Here is a 16,057-nt window from a genome sequence, read left to right as displayed (position 1 = left end):
CATTCCACCCTGCATCTTTTCTTATTATTTCTATTTTTACAAACAATTGGGACTACATCAAATTTAAAAGCTTCTTCACAGCTAAAGAAGTCATCAAAATATATAGGAACCCACTATATGGGAGAATATATTTGCCAATGATACATTGGACAAGGATTTATTCTCCAAAATATATAAAGAACTCAAACAACATAACAGCAGGAAGACAAACAATCCAATCAAAAAAGGAGCAAAAGCCCTGAATAGACACTTCTCCAAGGAGGAAATACAGATGGTCCTTAGACATATGAAAAAATGATCAACATCACTAGCCATCAGAGAGATGCAAATTAAAACCACAATGAGATACCACCTCACACTTGCCAAAACAGAATCAACAAACAACAGGTGCTAGCAAGGATGTAGAGAAAAGGGAATCATAGTGCACTGTTGGTGAAAATGTAGACTGGTACGACCACTCTAGGAAACAGTATGGAGTTTCCTCAAAAATTTAAAAACAGAACTGCCTTTTGATCCAGCAATCCCACTCTTGGGATTATATCCTAAGAATCCCAAAACACTGATTTGAAAAGAACATATGCATCCCTATATTCATAGCAACATTATCTACAATAGCCAAGATCTGGAAACAGCCCACACATCCATCAGTAGATAAGTGGATATAATACTGGGGTACATTTGTACAATGAACTACTATGCAGCAGTAAAAAAAAAGAAACTCTTACCTTTTGAAACAGCATGGACAGACCTAGAGACTATTATACCAAATGAAATAAGCCAGTCAATGAAAGACAAATACCATATTATTTCACTTGTAAGTGGGATCTAATGAACAAAATAACTAATGAGCAAAATAGAATCAGAGGCATGAAACATGGAACAGAATGACAATTAAAAAAAAAACAGAATGATTGTATTTCAATACACAACTTCTTTACAACAACAAAAACCCCAGCACAGTAAAATAACAAAAACATGATATTTCATTTGCAATGCATGAGATATGTTTAACATTTTAGTCATAAATGAGCTTTTAAGAAACCAGTTATAAAGACACTAATAATCCAAGGGAACTGGAAAAAAAGAAAATGAAATAATACAAATGGCAATTAAGAATTAAAACCATGCTGACTAAGCTGAACAATGACGAAAGAATGATTTCTCTGTGGTATCACACTGTCAAAGAACAAAAATGCTGTGTTGTACAGTCTAAACTCTCATAAACACTGACAGATTGATGAGGAGTATCTACAATTAGGGGGAAGCTACTGTTTTGACTCAAAATATAAATTTTGGTCATCCTTAGCCCCAGCATTTCTAATTAATTAAAATTATTTCAACAAATTAGTTGGGACAAATTCAAAATGTGTTATACAACAGCACGTTTATTGCAGAGGAAACTTATAGTCAGTATCTGGGCCCCAAAACACTACTTGACTATCAATTTGTTCATCAACACAACCCAAGAGGATGTGCACAAAGCTTCACTAACAGATAACAGCATAGGGACTAGAGTCAGTAACAAAGTAAAAAACTTGTAGTGTTGGGCTTTTACAGCAATATCAAGTAGCCATAGCCAACCCTGCACCTGACCCCATACAGAATGTCAGCTTTAAGTGGGGTAGGGGAGGTTGGGACTGGTTGAAAGAAGGTAAAGGGGTTAGTGAAGAACCTATATGAATGACCCATGGACACGGACAATGTTGTGGAGATTGACTGTGGGAGTGGGGTCGGGCTGGGTGGAAGGGATAAAGGGGGAAATTGGAACAATAGTAATAACATAGCAATAAAATATTTAAAATAAAAAATAAGTACAATAATATATACCTGTTTCATAATGCCACACTGTAACCTCTATTTAGATTTTCAATTATAAGAACTAGTTAGCTACAAGTGCCTCTCGTTCCATTGGTTTAGTATGGAGGGTGGGTGTGGATGGGTGAAAGAGAAGTACATTCAATTGAAGAAAATTATTAAAATTTTGTTAGAATTGTAATTACATCAGTATCTTGTAATTATTGTAATTAACTTTTAAAATCTATGAGAAATCACACCATATAAGGAGATTTCTATTAAATGATCTAATTTATGTTAATATAGCAAACAAATTGCATTTATGGGGAGAGAGAGAGAAAATAAAATTTTAGTAGGTTTAATACTTAAGAGTTATTAATCTCATGCTACTTTTTGCGTATAGTATTCTCAATCTACATTCTTTTAAGGTAACTCTGTCATCATGTGCTTTGTCAAATTCTACTTGTATCAAATATTTTTGATTCCTGACTCTGGAAAGAAGGTTGTGTAGGGAAAGAATCACAAAGCTCTTTATCTTACATTGGGTCTTAGAATTATTTTCCAGGACAAGACTAGACAATAGCTTATTTACTCCAATAGACATATAGCCCCCAAGGTTTTTTTCAAAGAATAACTGCTCCAAAGAAACTCAAGACTAAAAATTGCTAATAAATTTCTCTTAGTTTTAATAAAAAATATTTTCTTATATGTGTAATACTGTAGGAAGGTGGTTCCCATATTGTATTTTATTTAAGGCCTTGTTGACTTTTATGTATATAACTCTGATTATAATGTTTCTGAAGCAGAGAATCAGTTTTCTCCTTCTAGGACAATGCATTGAGACCCAGATGAAATGTCACCTTACTGTCATAGAGTTCTACTGTAAGCAAGGAACTCCAGAAATATAAACGTGTGTGGTTATACAAGAAAGGGGCATGGACAGCTGTTCCTTCTCCCTTCCTGCATTAAATAGGAAACCTTCAAAGAGAAGAGATAAAATACAAGTGCTAAATGGAGGACATTAAAACCCGTATTTCTTTGATTAATTCTAGGTATAATGAAGCTTTCTTCCTTTCTTTCTTTCTTTCTTTCTTTCTTTCTTTCTTTCTTTCTTTCTTTCTTTCTTTCTTTCTTTCTTTCTTTCTTTCTTTTTCTCTATCTCTCTCTTTCTCTCTCCTTTCTTTCTTTCTTTCTTTATTTTTCTTCCTTCCTTCCCTCCCTCCCTCCCTTCCTTCCTTCCTTCCTTTCTTTCTTTATCCCTCCTCCTCTTCCTCTCTCCTCCCCATCTTGTCTTTGGTAAAATATAAATAATTATATAATATTTATGAATTATAATAAATATATATTTTATAATTATGTATTTTAACATTACATGATATATGTACACAATATTATATAATATATAAAATACAAATATTATATACACACATAAATATACATATATACACAATACACATGTGAAATGTGTATATTATTTACAGAAGTAAACATGATTTTCTGAAATGTATATGTTCCAGAATGAAAATATATTTACATAGCTAAAGATACGGGTTAGGGTTTCTAAACAGGAAGGCCTTAAGCTTCAAACCAATTTGAGGTACTGTATAGTACCCTTGCCCTGACTGGTGTGGCTCAGTGGATTTAGTGCCAGCCTGCAAACCAAAAGGTCACCGGCTCCATTCCCAATCAGAGCACTTGCCTGGGTTGCATGCCAGGTCCTTAGTTGGGGGCTTGCGAGAGGCAACCAATGGATGTTTCTCTCGCTCATTGATGCTTTTCTTCTCCCCCCCTTCCCCTCTCTCTAAAAATAAATTAATAAAATCTAAAAATATATTAAAAGTTCCCTTAAGGATATTTTAGCAAACCTACAAAAGATGTTCATGATATTATTCTTCTCTACCACCACAACAAAATATATAGACACAGACAATATACCAAGCCTTATGCATTAATTTTTGTGTCTTGGTGAATATTGGATCTTTTCTGTGATTTTGATTTAGACCAAAGTTTTCCTGTCTAAACATACACCCTCAGGCTTTTGTTTCATTCACTAGATGAGCCCCACTGTTTCTCCTCCAGAAATAATTCTCTAAATCAACCCACAAACGGTTCAAAGTATGTGTTCAATTCTCAGGCTCTTAAAATAAAAACTAATTTATTTGGTTGCAGCAGTCAAACAGGACAACATAGTCACCTCCTCCCTGTATCTTTCCAGAGCAGGATATTTTTAACCAACTATATGTCAGAAAACAGCAGATGTGAAAGCATATGCTCCTTGCCAGAGGTATCCTGGATCTGTTGACACACTAAGTCAGCAGTTGCCTTCTCAGTGAAGCTACAAAAAGCCTGACCCTGTAACTGTTCTATAGTCTAGAGATACTCACTTTATCAACATCTCTGTCAGCTGATATGGCATTTTGAATGTGTACTTCTACATATCAGAAATTAAGAAAGTTCAGCAATTGGTCAACTCCCAGCAGGTTATGACCACATGAAATAGATCAGCAATAACTGTTTGGAAGGTTCTTTTCTATTCTTCACTAAAAATCATCTTTTGTAGACTACTTCATTTAGGAATCTATCAAAGAAGCAGAACCACCATGAGTGATATGAAATAAGGGAATTAGAGGAATTAGACCTTCTACCATTCATGGAAGGTGCTTGCCTTTACATATGGTGATAGACTTGAAGTTCTTGTAGGTTATGAGTAACAGCAATCAGGGGAAAAAATGATGGCCGTGAGGCAGCAGAAAGTAATAATTAACTGGTACCCAAAAGGATAAACTAAAACTACCTCCAATCTCAAGGGTATGAATGACCTGCAGAAAAAGTGGAGACCTCACCATGGAGCTGCACAGGTACCTGACCTAGAATTAAGAGATTCTGAAGGAGATCTTGTAGAAATAGAGGTTGGCCTGCCAGCCCACATCAGAAAGCTGAGTCAGTAACTCATTGACAATTTGCACAAACTGCAGTGGTGCTTAGTGTCCTACATCGATATTCAGTATGCAATAATTAATACTCCACTTCTTTTAAAGTCATGCAAATTTTTTTGTTTGGCCAACTCTAACCTGAGACTATAAAGAGAAGAGGATTTGGTAAAAAGTTTGGGTTAGCCAGGCTGACACAGTTTAAAACAACTAGAGTCTATCCTTGTCAAATTGACATCCATGCAAACATCTTTTATCTATTTTTAAAATTCCAAATAAAAACATTAATAAAATCTTGCCTCTGCCTAGCCTGATGCAAACATCCACTATATAACTAAAAATATGACTCTCTAAAATAAGAAATTAAATCCCTTATATCATTTTTAAGACCTTTGGGGGTTGTTGTCCAGCCTTCTCCTAGCTAAGCACACAAATCTCTTTTGGTATAAATACTGTGATCGAGTTAACCATTTTTAATATATATTATGCTAAGTGGTATGGGTATAACAGAGAAAAAACAAGATTTGGCTAATATGCACATTGTATATTTATATCAAAATAAAGAAAGAGTACTAATTACAGTCCTTATTTCTGCAACTCCCTACACCATATCCTCTTTGCTTTCAGCAAGCATTTTTGCTGGTCATGATCTCCCGCCTGGTTGGAGGACCCAACTTTCATTGCTTTGGAGGAAGATCAAGTGTCCATAGAAATACCTTTTGGGTCTAAGTCAACAGAAGTCCCTCCTGTATTAGGTTGTTATGGCTTTCTATTAACATTCACCATACAACATGTGGTAATAATGGAAAAACAACAGAGAATCTCCTGAATTCCAAACACTCCTCCTTTCCCCCATTTTAATAGCAACTCAATTTCTCCTTGACATGATGGATAAATCAGCCAGAATAGCAAGCCTTTCCTTTGTTTGTTGACATGAAGCTATGAAAATACTCCTGCAAGAATCATGAAGACAACATTTCAGGGAAAGGAAATGAGAATTTCATTAATGGATAACTCAAGGTAATAGTGAATGGAACCACTGCCATAAATATCATATAATTCCTGGCTATGAGAGGAATATATAATGGTCACAAATTTAGAACCTATATCACATCTTGTAGGACATTACCCATTTCCTCAAGCTGTCACTTAGCTAGCACTGTAAATGAGTCTTGAAGCTATCTGCCTCAGGATAATGAGGAACATGTGAAGACTGGTGAATTCCATGAGCATGAGCATGTTGTAACATTTAATTTTCAGTAAAATGGGCTTTTTGGTCAGGAACAATGCTTTGTGGAATACCATCATGGTGAATCAGGCAATCTGCAAGTACACTGATGTTGATTTTGACAAAATATTGTAGGCAAAAAATGTAAATTCATAATCCATAGTATGTGCTTATTCAAATGAGAAAAACATCCTTTGCCTTTCCTTGATGAAAATAGTCCAATATGATCAACTTTTCCCCAATCGGATGGCTGATAACACCAAGAAATGATGCTTTATTAGGAACTTAATGTTAGGATCTGCTCTGGAAGATCTGACCCTTAGCAGTGACTGTAGCCACATTGGCCTTCAGAAGGGAAGTCTGTGTTGCTTAGTTCATGCAGGATCTCCATGCTGACCACCATGACTTTGTTCAAGGAACCCACTGGGAAAGGATGAGATGACTTGGTAGAGAGGCTGACTGATACCTACACTGTTGATCATCTTGTACATCAGATTAAGACCTCTGGTAGGATGCTTTTTGATGAAGAATATATAGAATACACATAAATTCAATCCTTTTGTCTGTTTAGAGAGGTATTTCTTTCTTTTTTTAAAAAAAGATTTCTTTTTAGAGAGAGGAGAAAGGAGGGAGAGAGAGAAACACCAATGTGTGGTTGCCTGTCATGTGTCCTCTACTGGGGACCTGGACCACAACCCAGGTATGTGCCCTGACTGGGAATTGAACCAACGACCCTTTGGTTCTCAGGCCAGCACTCAATCCACTGAGCCACACCAGCCAGGGCTAGAGAGGTTTTTCTATATACTTCTGTCCTATAACTGGTTATCATTAAATTTCCAGTGATGTTCTTTTCCAAGTCCTTGGTTGTGCATCAAAACCATTAGTGTAGATTTACAATTATGGCCACTTCTCCTTCTGGGAAAAATGAGCAACCAAATGTGCTGCATGGAATTCTGCTCATTGAGAGGATTTCCCTGTACTACACCATTCTTCAGAATCACCCATAAATTGGCTTATGATGATGCTGCTGGCCACTTTTGGGTGATGTCAGGGTGTCATGCAGACCATCTGTAAACCAATCCCCATTGTTTTCTTCCTCAGTAACTGGTCATAGTGTACTTCCTGTGAGGCTAGATGAGCAAGTTGAGAGCAACAAAGCAACATAGCCAGGATAGGGGGCACAGACATCTGCAACACTTGCTCATTCAACTTACTTATGACTTTTGACCTTCTTGAGCTCATATCATAGCTGTGGGATATGGAGTGCTTATGTTCATGCTCTACTCCTTACTTGATACATGAGAAAATATCTACTCCATGTGGAGTAACTCACATCATGTCATTACCTAATGGTCCATGGAACGCACTCGATTTGTACAGGTCCCAATAGCAAGTCAGAAGCTATTTCCCAAAATGAGAATAATTAACTAGAAGGGATATCATAATTTTGTTCACTACTCTAAAAAACTTGACCTGCAATTCAATCAGAGGATTCTCACATGTCTTGAGTCTGGTTATAATTCTAGAAACAATGAAATGTGGTCAGGGTAGGTCCTAAGGAGGATAAGCAATCCTCTGTAAATTCATAAAAGATTCTTCGGAAAGGGGAAACTTCTTCTTTAGATGGGGAGAAAGGGCTCCTTCTACTGGCAAAGGATCCTTGGCTGAAAATAGGTGTTTAAGATCTCTACTTTCAGATTAGCCTCATAACTCCAACCATTTTCAGGGTAAAACTCCTTTCCAATCAATATTTAATTGTAAGATAAGAGAAAGTGGGGATTTAATTTGCTTAAATTAAATTCATTTACCCACAGACTTTGAATTTGCTTTTTATTTTATTTCAATTTTTGGTCCTGAGTAACAAGTGATAAAAGGTTTTTTTTGTTGTTGTTAATTTTTTCAAGCTGTTATATGATATTTCTGCTCCTTTACCTGTGCTTTGTGCTGGTAATTGAACACCTTGAGCTAACCATTTCATTACTCCAAGTGTTTTAGCACATTTAGTAGTAACCAACCAATATCATCATTTATTTTATTTTTTTAACTAAAATTATTTGTAGGGGAAAATACTTGGTCACCCAAAAACTTTCCTTTTATAACCACTTGTTTAAAGGGACCTACAGGTTACAATTTAAGTAATGTTTTTGTTTCTGCATGCCCTAAATTCTCTGTATCCCCTTTACCAGTGGCAATGGGGTCACTGATGCCTTTGAATCTAATCAGATCCAAAAAAACAGTTCTAGATTACCCAGAATTAATTCATATAATCTATCCTTAAATTTGCTTTCCCCTAAAACTATTTTTCCTACTAATTTCTGTACCAGTTAAGATATGATCAAGGAAGCACAGTCATTAGAATGGTGTAGAGTATGCAATTTATTGAGATTGGACTTTACACAATGTGGGAATTGGTGAAAAATTCTACAGAATCTTATTTTCTCTGTGCCTGGTTTTGAGCCTGAAATCAGCAAAGGTCAGCAGAGCCAGTTCTCAGGAAGCAAAGCGGGACAGGAAGCACGGAAGAGAATGGGGACAGAGAAGAACCTGTGATGACGTGCTGAAACCCATGTCTGTCTCTCACCAGCTCCGACTCAGTGACAGGGGGGTCTGCAAAGGAAGCTGGAGCTGTTGTCACAGAATTTCATTCAAGCCTCACCCAGGACTTAGAGAAGCTGCAGGAGAGAATCCAGGTTGTATCTGGGTGCCACTGTCCTTTCTTTCCTTCTTCTAGTAGTGTGTCTATTCTCTAACGGACTGCTGTTGGAGATGATGACATTGATAGCAGAGAGTCAAAGTCCTTAAAACCAGCTATTTTTGCTGAAGTTTTCTGTCCTTGATTCAAATACAAATTCAAATAACCTCTCTGCCTTTTCTAACATTTGCTAAGAAAATAAAAAGCTTTCATTTGTCTTGAAGGTTATGATTTTGAGATCCTAGTGTTTACATGATGAAATGCCAAGGGAATGCAAACTAAAATAGTCTTGTGAAGAAATTCAGCCTATTTCCTCTAATGTAAATAATAGTAGTAATAATAGTAATAATAATAATCTTTTCCAGTCATTATAGAGCACAGGTATTAGCTTGAAAGAGGGTCTTCTAAGATATTATTTAAATAAACTAGTAGGCCTCATTTTCATAGGATTTGAAGTAAGGTGATGGTCTTCAAGGACCCTGAAAGTAAATGTTAAAATTTCTAAGTATAAAATTTATTACAAGGGGAATGAGCACAAACTAAAGGATAGAATTATCATTGAAAGGAATTGTAGGCATGATGCAAAATGTAATAAGTTACTATGATTACATTCATTGGAGCATTCACCAAATGAAGCAAGAAATTAGTAATCAAGTCCAAGCCAACAAATTAATTTAGAAAAACCAAATTACTAAAGTGTAAATTTAGTACTGCAGTTATTAATACATGCTATTATGTAGAAATTTACAACAATCTTAGAGATAGTTCTCGCCTTCAAGCTGGCTCCAGTCCACATAGGAGGTAATACACTTTGTAATAGCAATAAAATACACTTCATAATATATTTCTTTCTTGAACATCCCACTTTATTTACTAGCTGGATGATTCCCTTGTCTGCTTTCAAATTGATGTAATTTTCACTGAAGAGAAGATATTTCTTTTTTGCTATGTCAGAACAGTTTTGTTTGCTCTTTGCAACAAAGTGAAGAATCAACTGTGTGAAAACTCTGCAGACTTGAGGATGTATTTTAAAAATATATATGTGTATGTGTATATATATATATATTTTTTTTCTTTAGAGTGATGGAAGGACTTCAAGATAAAAAGTAGTGTTTTTTGTTTAAATAGTTGTGTCTCAGGGCAGCATTCGAAACGTGGCCTCTTCAGTCTCAGTGCCAGCAAAGTGACAGCACTGGTCTTTGATGATTTGTGACAGTCATTGCATTTCAATTGTCTGAAACCAGCACTCCCCTCCAGCCTCTTCCTCCTGAACATGAAAAGCCATTTATCAGCTCTGCCTGATGAGGCTTGAGGTGACTCAGATCTTCATGTGGCTAGCAGACCTCTTGATGCTTAGACCCATTGCCAGCACTTCTATGAAGCAAATTTTTAGCACAGTTTAATAATGTTAGTTACATGCTCTTGTTTTTTGAACAGGTCATAATAATTTTTAGTATGCTTATGTTTATGTATATCTGAACCAAACCATTGTTGAAAGCAAATTTCTAGCATGATAATTTATGTATGGTCCATGAATTTCCTAAGAATTGTACAATAGAGCATCAGTGGGAAACAGAGAAAAGTACATTGTGTTGAAATATAAGGATGGTGCCAGAGAAAAAGACCCAAAGACTCATACAAGTGTTAAAACATTGCTTTTGTGTGGGCTCAGAGAATAGGAGGCAGTATTCAAATTTTTACTATTTGTGCTAGTTGGAGTTGATTTATAATTACATGTTACTTCAGTGTAGTTATTTTTTAAGCAGAGAAGTGGAAAACTCCTGACAGAATCAAAGAAATCAATTTAGCAAGTTTCTTTTAGAATGTAAACTATTTTTTCAAATACTGCGATAGATTCTCAAGGAAATATAAATACGGTATACATGTTGGAAACCTTTAAAAGTCTACAAATTCAGTAGACAATCAAGGTTAATAAATATCAAAGTGTAAAGTTAAAAATAATCAAGGACCAAAATATGTGTTTCTGAGGAGATACATGCTTTTCTCAGAAGAGGTTTCCATTAGGACGTGGGCCTTGAAGCTCATGTTAACATAGGAGCTGCAAGGCCAGGTCAAAGATGACTGATATCTACATGTTAACCCCCCTTTTGGAGTTAATCATGCTGTAGGCCTCAGGAGTGAGCCTAAGCAGAGGAAGTGTTACTGTAGTTAGCTGGATGTTAATAATAGAAAGAGAACAAAGGGTATTGGACACTAAAACTGTTTGTTTAACCAGGAAGCTGCAGGTTCACACCCCTGCCCCCAGGGCACCACTGGTCTGTTCCTTGCAGATCACTGGGGGAAAGAACATGACAGAGAAGGGGGAGGTAGGGACGTGTGCAAGAGAAGTTAAAATGGCCCAGGGGGAAATGCTGGACCATAGCAGCCTGTCAGTGTAACCTGGGAAAAGGATCACTGGTCAGGAGGTGAGCAAATAAGAAACAAAAGCTTGGGAAATTGATTGCTAGTTTGAAAAAGCTCCTGGTTATAACCCCAGGAGAACAAAGAGGCATTCTCTTTCTGTCTCTGTCTCTCTCTCTTTTTCTGGGTGATCCATGTTTGCCCTGTTCATTCACATACTCTCTCACTTGGCAGCGTGCCACCATGTGGATCTAGCAGCTATCGGGGCCTGCAGCACACCAAGAGCTCCAAAGGACTAAGCTTTAATATAAAACAGAAGCTCTGGACACCGGCCTTTGTTTTGGCCTCGCAGAAGACACGGTTGGACTTTTTCTGTGGCAGGATGGATGGAGATGGGAGGTTGGAAACCCAGGGCCAACTTTCCTGAATAAACCTTACCACAGCACAGTTTCTCGTGTGTGGGTCCTTAGAATTCTTTCCCCACAATATGGAAGGACCCGATTTCTACCAGCAACAAGAGATGCCAGCAAGAGGAGGCCCAGCAACAGGACCAAGTATGAAAACAGGGCATATGTGTCTCTCATTGCTGTGGCTTCTGTCACTATACCTCACGCTTAGAACCTTGTGCTGGATTCATTTCTTCTTTCGGCCACCAGTCTTCTCACTTCAGACCAGTCAATTCGTGGCAGGTCTTATTTCACCAGTATAATTCCTCAAAAGGCTTTTTCCAGGTTGCAGAAAACTGCTGTTGTCCCTTTTCATTTCCTCTTCTCTGCCCTCTCCCTAGTAACTATAACAGGGATTTTCTTCCCTTAACACTCAGGTGGCACTTACATATTAACCAAATAGGATATTTAAAGAAATGAAGAGTGTTGACTTTTCTAGTTAGTTTTTATGCCATTTTCTTTCTTTGTGGAGCTCTAGAATTGAAATATTCACTGTGACTCAGGAATCTGAATGCTGGTTAGAAAAAGAGGGTGAAGTAAGGAAATGAAGGAAAACAAAATTGACTCATTGATGCCTTGAAAGTTCCCCTAGACCTGTGGATCTCAGAGTGACAAAACCTCCTCTATCTACACAAAAGCCCGTTTGGCGGAACATAACAGTTGTGCTAGATGCTGTCAGTGCCTCAGTTAGATGCTCTCTACATCCATCTCCAGTTACTGTGAATGTCAGCTGCCAAAACCCACAGCTGCACCCTTCCCTTGATAACGGTCCATAATATTCACCTCTCCAAGAAATGCCTGGAAAGTATGCCTCTTTCCCAAGGAGCGGTCTGCCATCAAACCTAACTCACAGAGAGTGTTAACATTGCCTCTGTGGCCTCAAGACAAACAAGGCTGTCATGCTATTCATGTTGCAGGGTTCTCAGGATGATCAGACTGAGGTTAGACTTTGGTTGGACCTGCGATTCTCAAATTTTACTGTATCAAAATCAACCGAAGAGCCTGTTAAAAAAAAGATTACTGGAACCCATCCCCAGGGTTTCTAATTCAGTAGATCTGTGGCTGAGAATTTGTATTTTAATATATTCTTACTTAGTGATGATGATGCTGACCTGGGGACCATATTTTGAAAACCACTGAGCCAGACTGACATCTTTACCTACCCCCATCCTTGTCCTTCACTCACTCACCGTGTTCTCCTGAGAGCCCTGTCTCTGTGATTCATAAGAATCCCTATCTCAGACTCTACTTCTAAGGCACCTAAGCTAAAATAATAGGCTGTGCTGAATTAAAGCTACAGGACTGTAAAAAAAATGTCCTTTTGCATATGTATGTATGTGTACATGATAAACAGCAGGATAGGGACCTAGAAAAAGAAAGTGCTGCCTAAATTTATTGAGGGCTACATGGGCCCTTTGTGCACATAAAGTCACATTTGCAATAATAACCAAGGTTTCCCTGTTAATAGCTCTCCTTCCCAGAATTGCTTCTGAAACTTTCTCAGTGGGCATCAGCACCAGTGCACTGAAGCATCCATAGTTGCTAAGGGACAGGAAGATTAAAGAAAAGTATGGGAAGGGGAGATAGGAGCATAAGCCTCTCTTCCATTTGTGCTAACCTTGTTGGAAGGATCACAAAGCACCGTATAGGTGACTCCAAGTTTTGCAAAGCTTACTGAAACTGCTCTTGCAAAATGAATGTCAGCCCCTCTTGTCTGCAAACCTGGAGACCAATCAGCAGGAGAAAACAGAAAAAAATCACCACCCCATTCTCAAAATTCTTCTTCCTTCTCACGACTAAGCCTTCCTTCCTGGGTATGCTTATTTGTATCTCTGTTCAGTGTCAGGTTTGTTTTCACAGGAGAATGTTATTGCTCATGTAAATGTATTATTTCTTAAGGACTGACTTTCTGATTTTTCTGTCTCCTTGACATTCAGCCTCAGAACCACTTACAAAGCTTTATTTGTTTGTACCAGAAACTGGCTTCATAGCTTTTTCTCTGTGAAGTATTGCCTCATATTGATGCTCTTGAAATTATATACATAATATATGTGTATAATATCTCTCTCTATATATATGTATGGTATACATAAATATATATATAGAGAGAAGGTAAATTTTTTTGTTAATATATATATTTATATCTGTAACTCCCAGAATACCATTAACTATTTTCCATCACCTTTTAGTTGTCAGTACCGTATGTGTTGAGTGCAACATGAGTGTTCCAACCCCAAAAGGCAGCTTACTAACTCTTTTTCCTTTTTACATGACTACCTCAAGGTTCAGTACCCACTCCAAGAATGCAGTGGCTAAGACAGCAAATCTCCCCCTAGTCACATAAAAATGGCTCTTAGAAATTACTGCCCTACATTAAGGAGAGGCCCAAAGCAGCAGAAATGTTTCCTGGGCTCATATGGACTATGGTGGAATTATTGAACTCTGGAAAAAAAAGGATATAATCCCCATTGCAGCATTGCGTTTGTTTTTGTTTTGTTTTGTTTCATTTTACTTCATGTAACTTACTGTAGCCTTTCCTCAGGACAAACTTTTGGGTACAAAGAACATATATCAACTAAGCTTCAAATTAATTCACATATATTTGCTGACTGATTTTTCAAAGCTTCAAACCATGTCCACGGGGAAGGGGGGTGGAAACAGTGTATTATTTCACTTTAAGAACTAAAACAACTAAGACCTGCTTGCTACCAGTCAAAACAGGCCATGGGACTGATATAATGGTATAATCCAAATTTAAGTGCATAAAATTTGGTTTCTCTCATCCTTAAGTTTTAGCCATGACTGGGAGACCTAAGCATTCTGTGACATCTGGAAACTCTAATCATGTAACAAATAGACTAACCTTCCTGAACAACTTGCTACATAAAAGAGGGCAATTTCACTACTTGTTACATTTAACAGTTTGTATGTCTTCACCAGCAGGATTCCTGCCTTTATTGTCTAAATTTAATTTGTAATCATGTACTCCATGTATATTCAATGGATATTATACCCTATAATTGTTGACTGAATCCTTCCACAGAATAAAAAATTCCATAACTTAGGATGTGGGGCCTGAGAACTAGGGTGTCTAAAGTAGATTATAAAATGAAATACTCGATAAAATATTACATTGACAAATAAACCTTTTTCACATTTTTGCAAAGTTTGTGAGAACCTCAGAGTCCCCTAACAGTGTGCATGAACACAAGGTGTGGCTATTAGCACAGTCTTAGGCTCTTTAGGTATTTAAATACAAGTGCAAACCAAGTTGCTTTACCTTGTCTTCCAGAGACTGGTTTGAAGGGGCCATAGTTTGTCTCATTGAATTAAATTCCACATCTAGTTTCTGTTTAAGCTGCTGACAAATTATGATGTGCCATTGTATGGACTTCATGTGACAAGAAACAGGAACAAATTATGAAAAGTATGAGTGTAATTTAAAATGTCAACTTAATTTTAGTTGGTTTGGGAAATATTTTGATGTTTCAGTTTACTGGTTCAGTGAAAATATATTTGTTGTTCATCATGTCTGTTCATCAGCACAACTTCAGAAAAACATGAATGTTCCCTTTTACAGAGTGAGATCCGGAATAAGATCTCTGGGCTGTTCATGTGACAGTAAGATGTTGTTATTTCGTGCCGTTCAACCTGTCTAGTCTGCATGATACTAGTGTGGCGAAAACTATTCCCTTACCTTGAAATTACTTTAATTTTCTTTAATTTCATTGTGTATAAATATTGTATGTGTTGCTACATACGTACATGTGACAAAGGCTCTTTATTACTGCTCTTCTTCAATGGATGTATCCATGAGTAGCTTCAGGAAACCTCACAAGGGCAAAAAAGGCCTTCTGAACATTTTACTCCTCCTAGAATCTGCAAGTATAATAAGCAAGGTCCTCACTACAAATTTGAAAACACATATGTTTTTTGATAGGGTTCTATAAAGATTAGTAAATAATTTTGTATATCAAAGAAAGAAGGAGTCTGACAGAGTCAAGCCAGACCCTGCTGCTGTTTGGGCACGCTATTCTTTCAATACGCCCAACCAAGGAGATGGGTCTTTACATAGTGGCTGCAGTTCAACAACTATAAGTTCAATAGTATCATATTAAATGTGACATCGTATCTCTCAATACTATTTAATAGATCTATCTTTTAGACTCAAAGTTAATAAAATGAAACATAATGAGCTTGTCTGAAAAAAGTACTTCCTTTTTTAAAATTGTACAAAACTTTAAACTATTGGGTTGGCCAAAAAGTCATTATATATTTTTCTGTAATATAAAAGACATATTTTTCATTTTTACCAATAACTTTATTGATTTGGGTATTTTGAGTATATTGGCTATCTCCCACTATTGGCTTCTAGGGGGTAGAGGCCAGGGGTGCTGCTAAACATCTTCCAAAGCAGACAGCTTCACAGCAAAGGATTATTTGGCCAAAATGTCAATAGTACCAGGAAACTTGGCAAACCATTTTTGACATGTTTGATCAGTCACAGCACCTTCTCCATAAACCGCACAAATCTTTTTTTGTGTATGTGTTTCAGTTGCATTTTTACCTTTCTTGAAATAATAAAGCATAGCACACTGAAAATGTT

Source organism: Desmodus rotundus, chromosome 1 (assembly GCF_022682495.2).
Source record: "Desmodus rotundus isolate HL8 chromosome 1, HLdesRot8A.1, whole genome shotgun sequence".
NCBI lineage: Eukaryota > Metazoa > Chordata > Mammalia > Chiroptera > Phyllostomidae > Desmodus > Desmodus rotundus.
Note: the sequence above shows the minus strand (reverse complement) of the source record.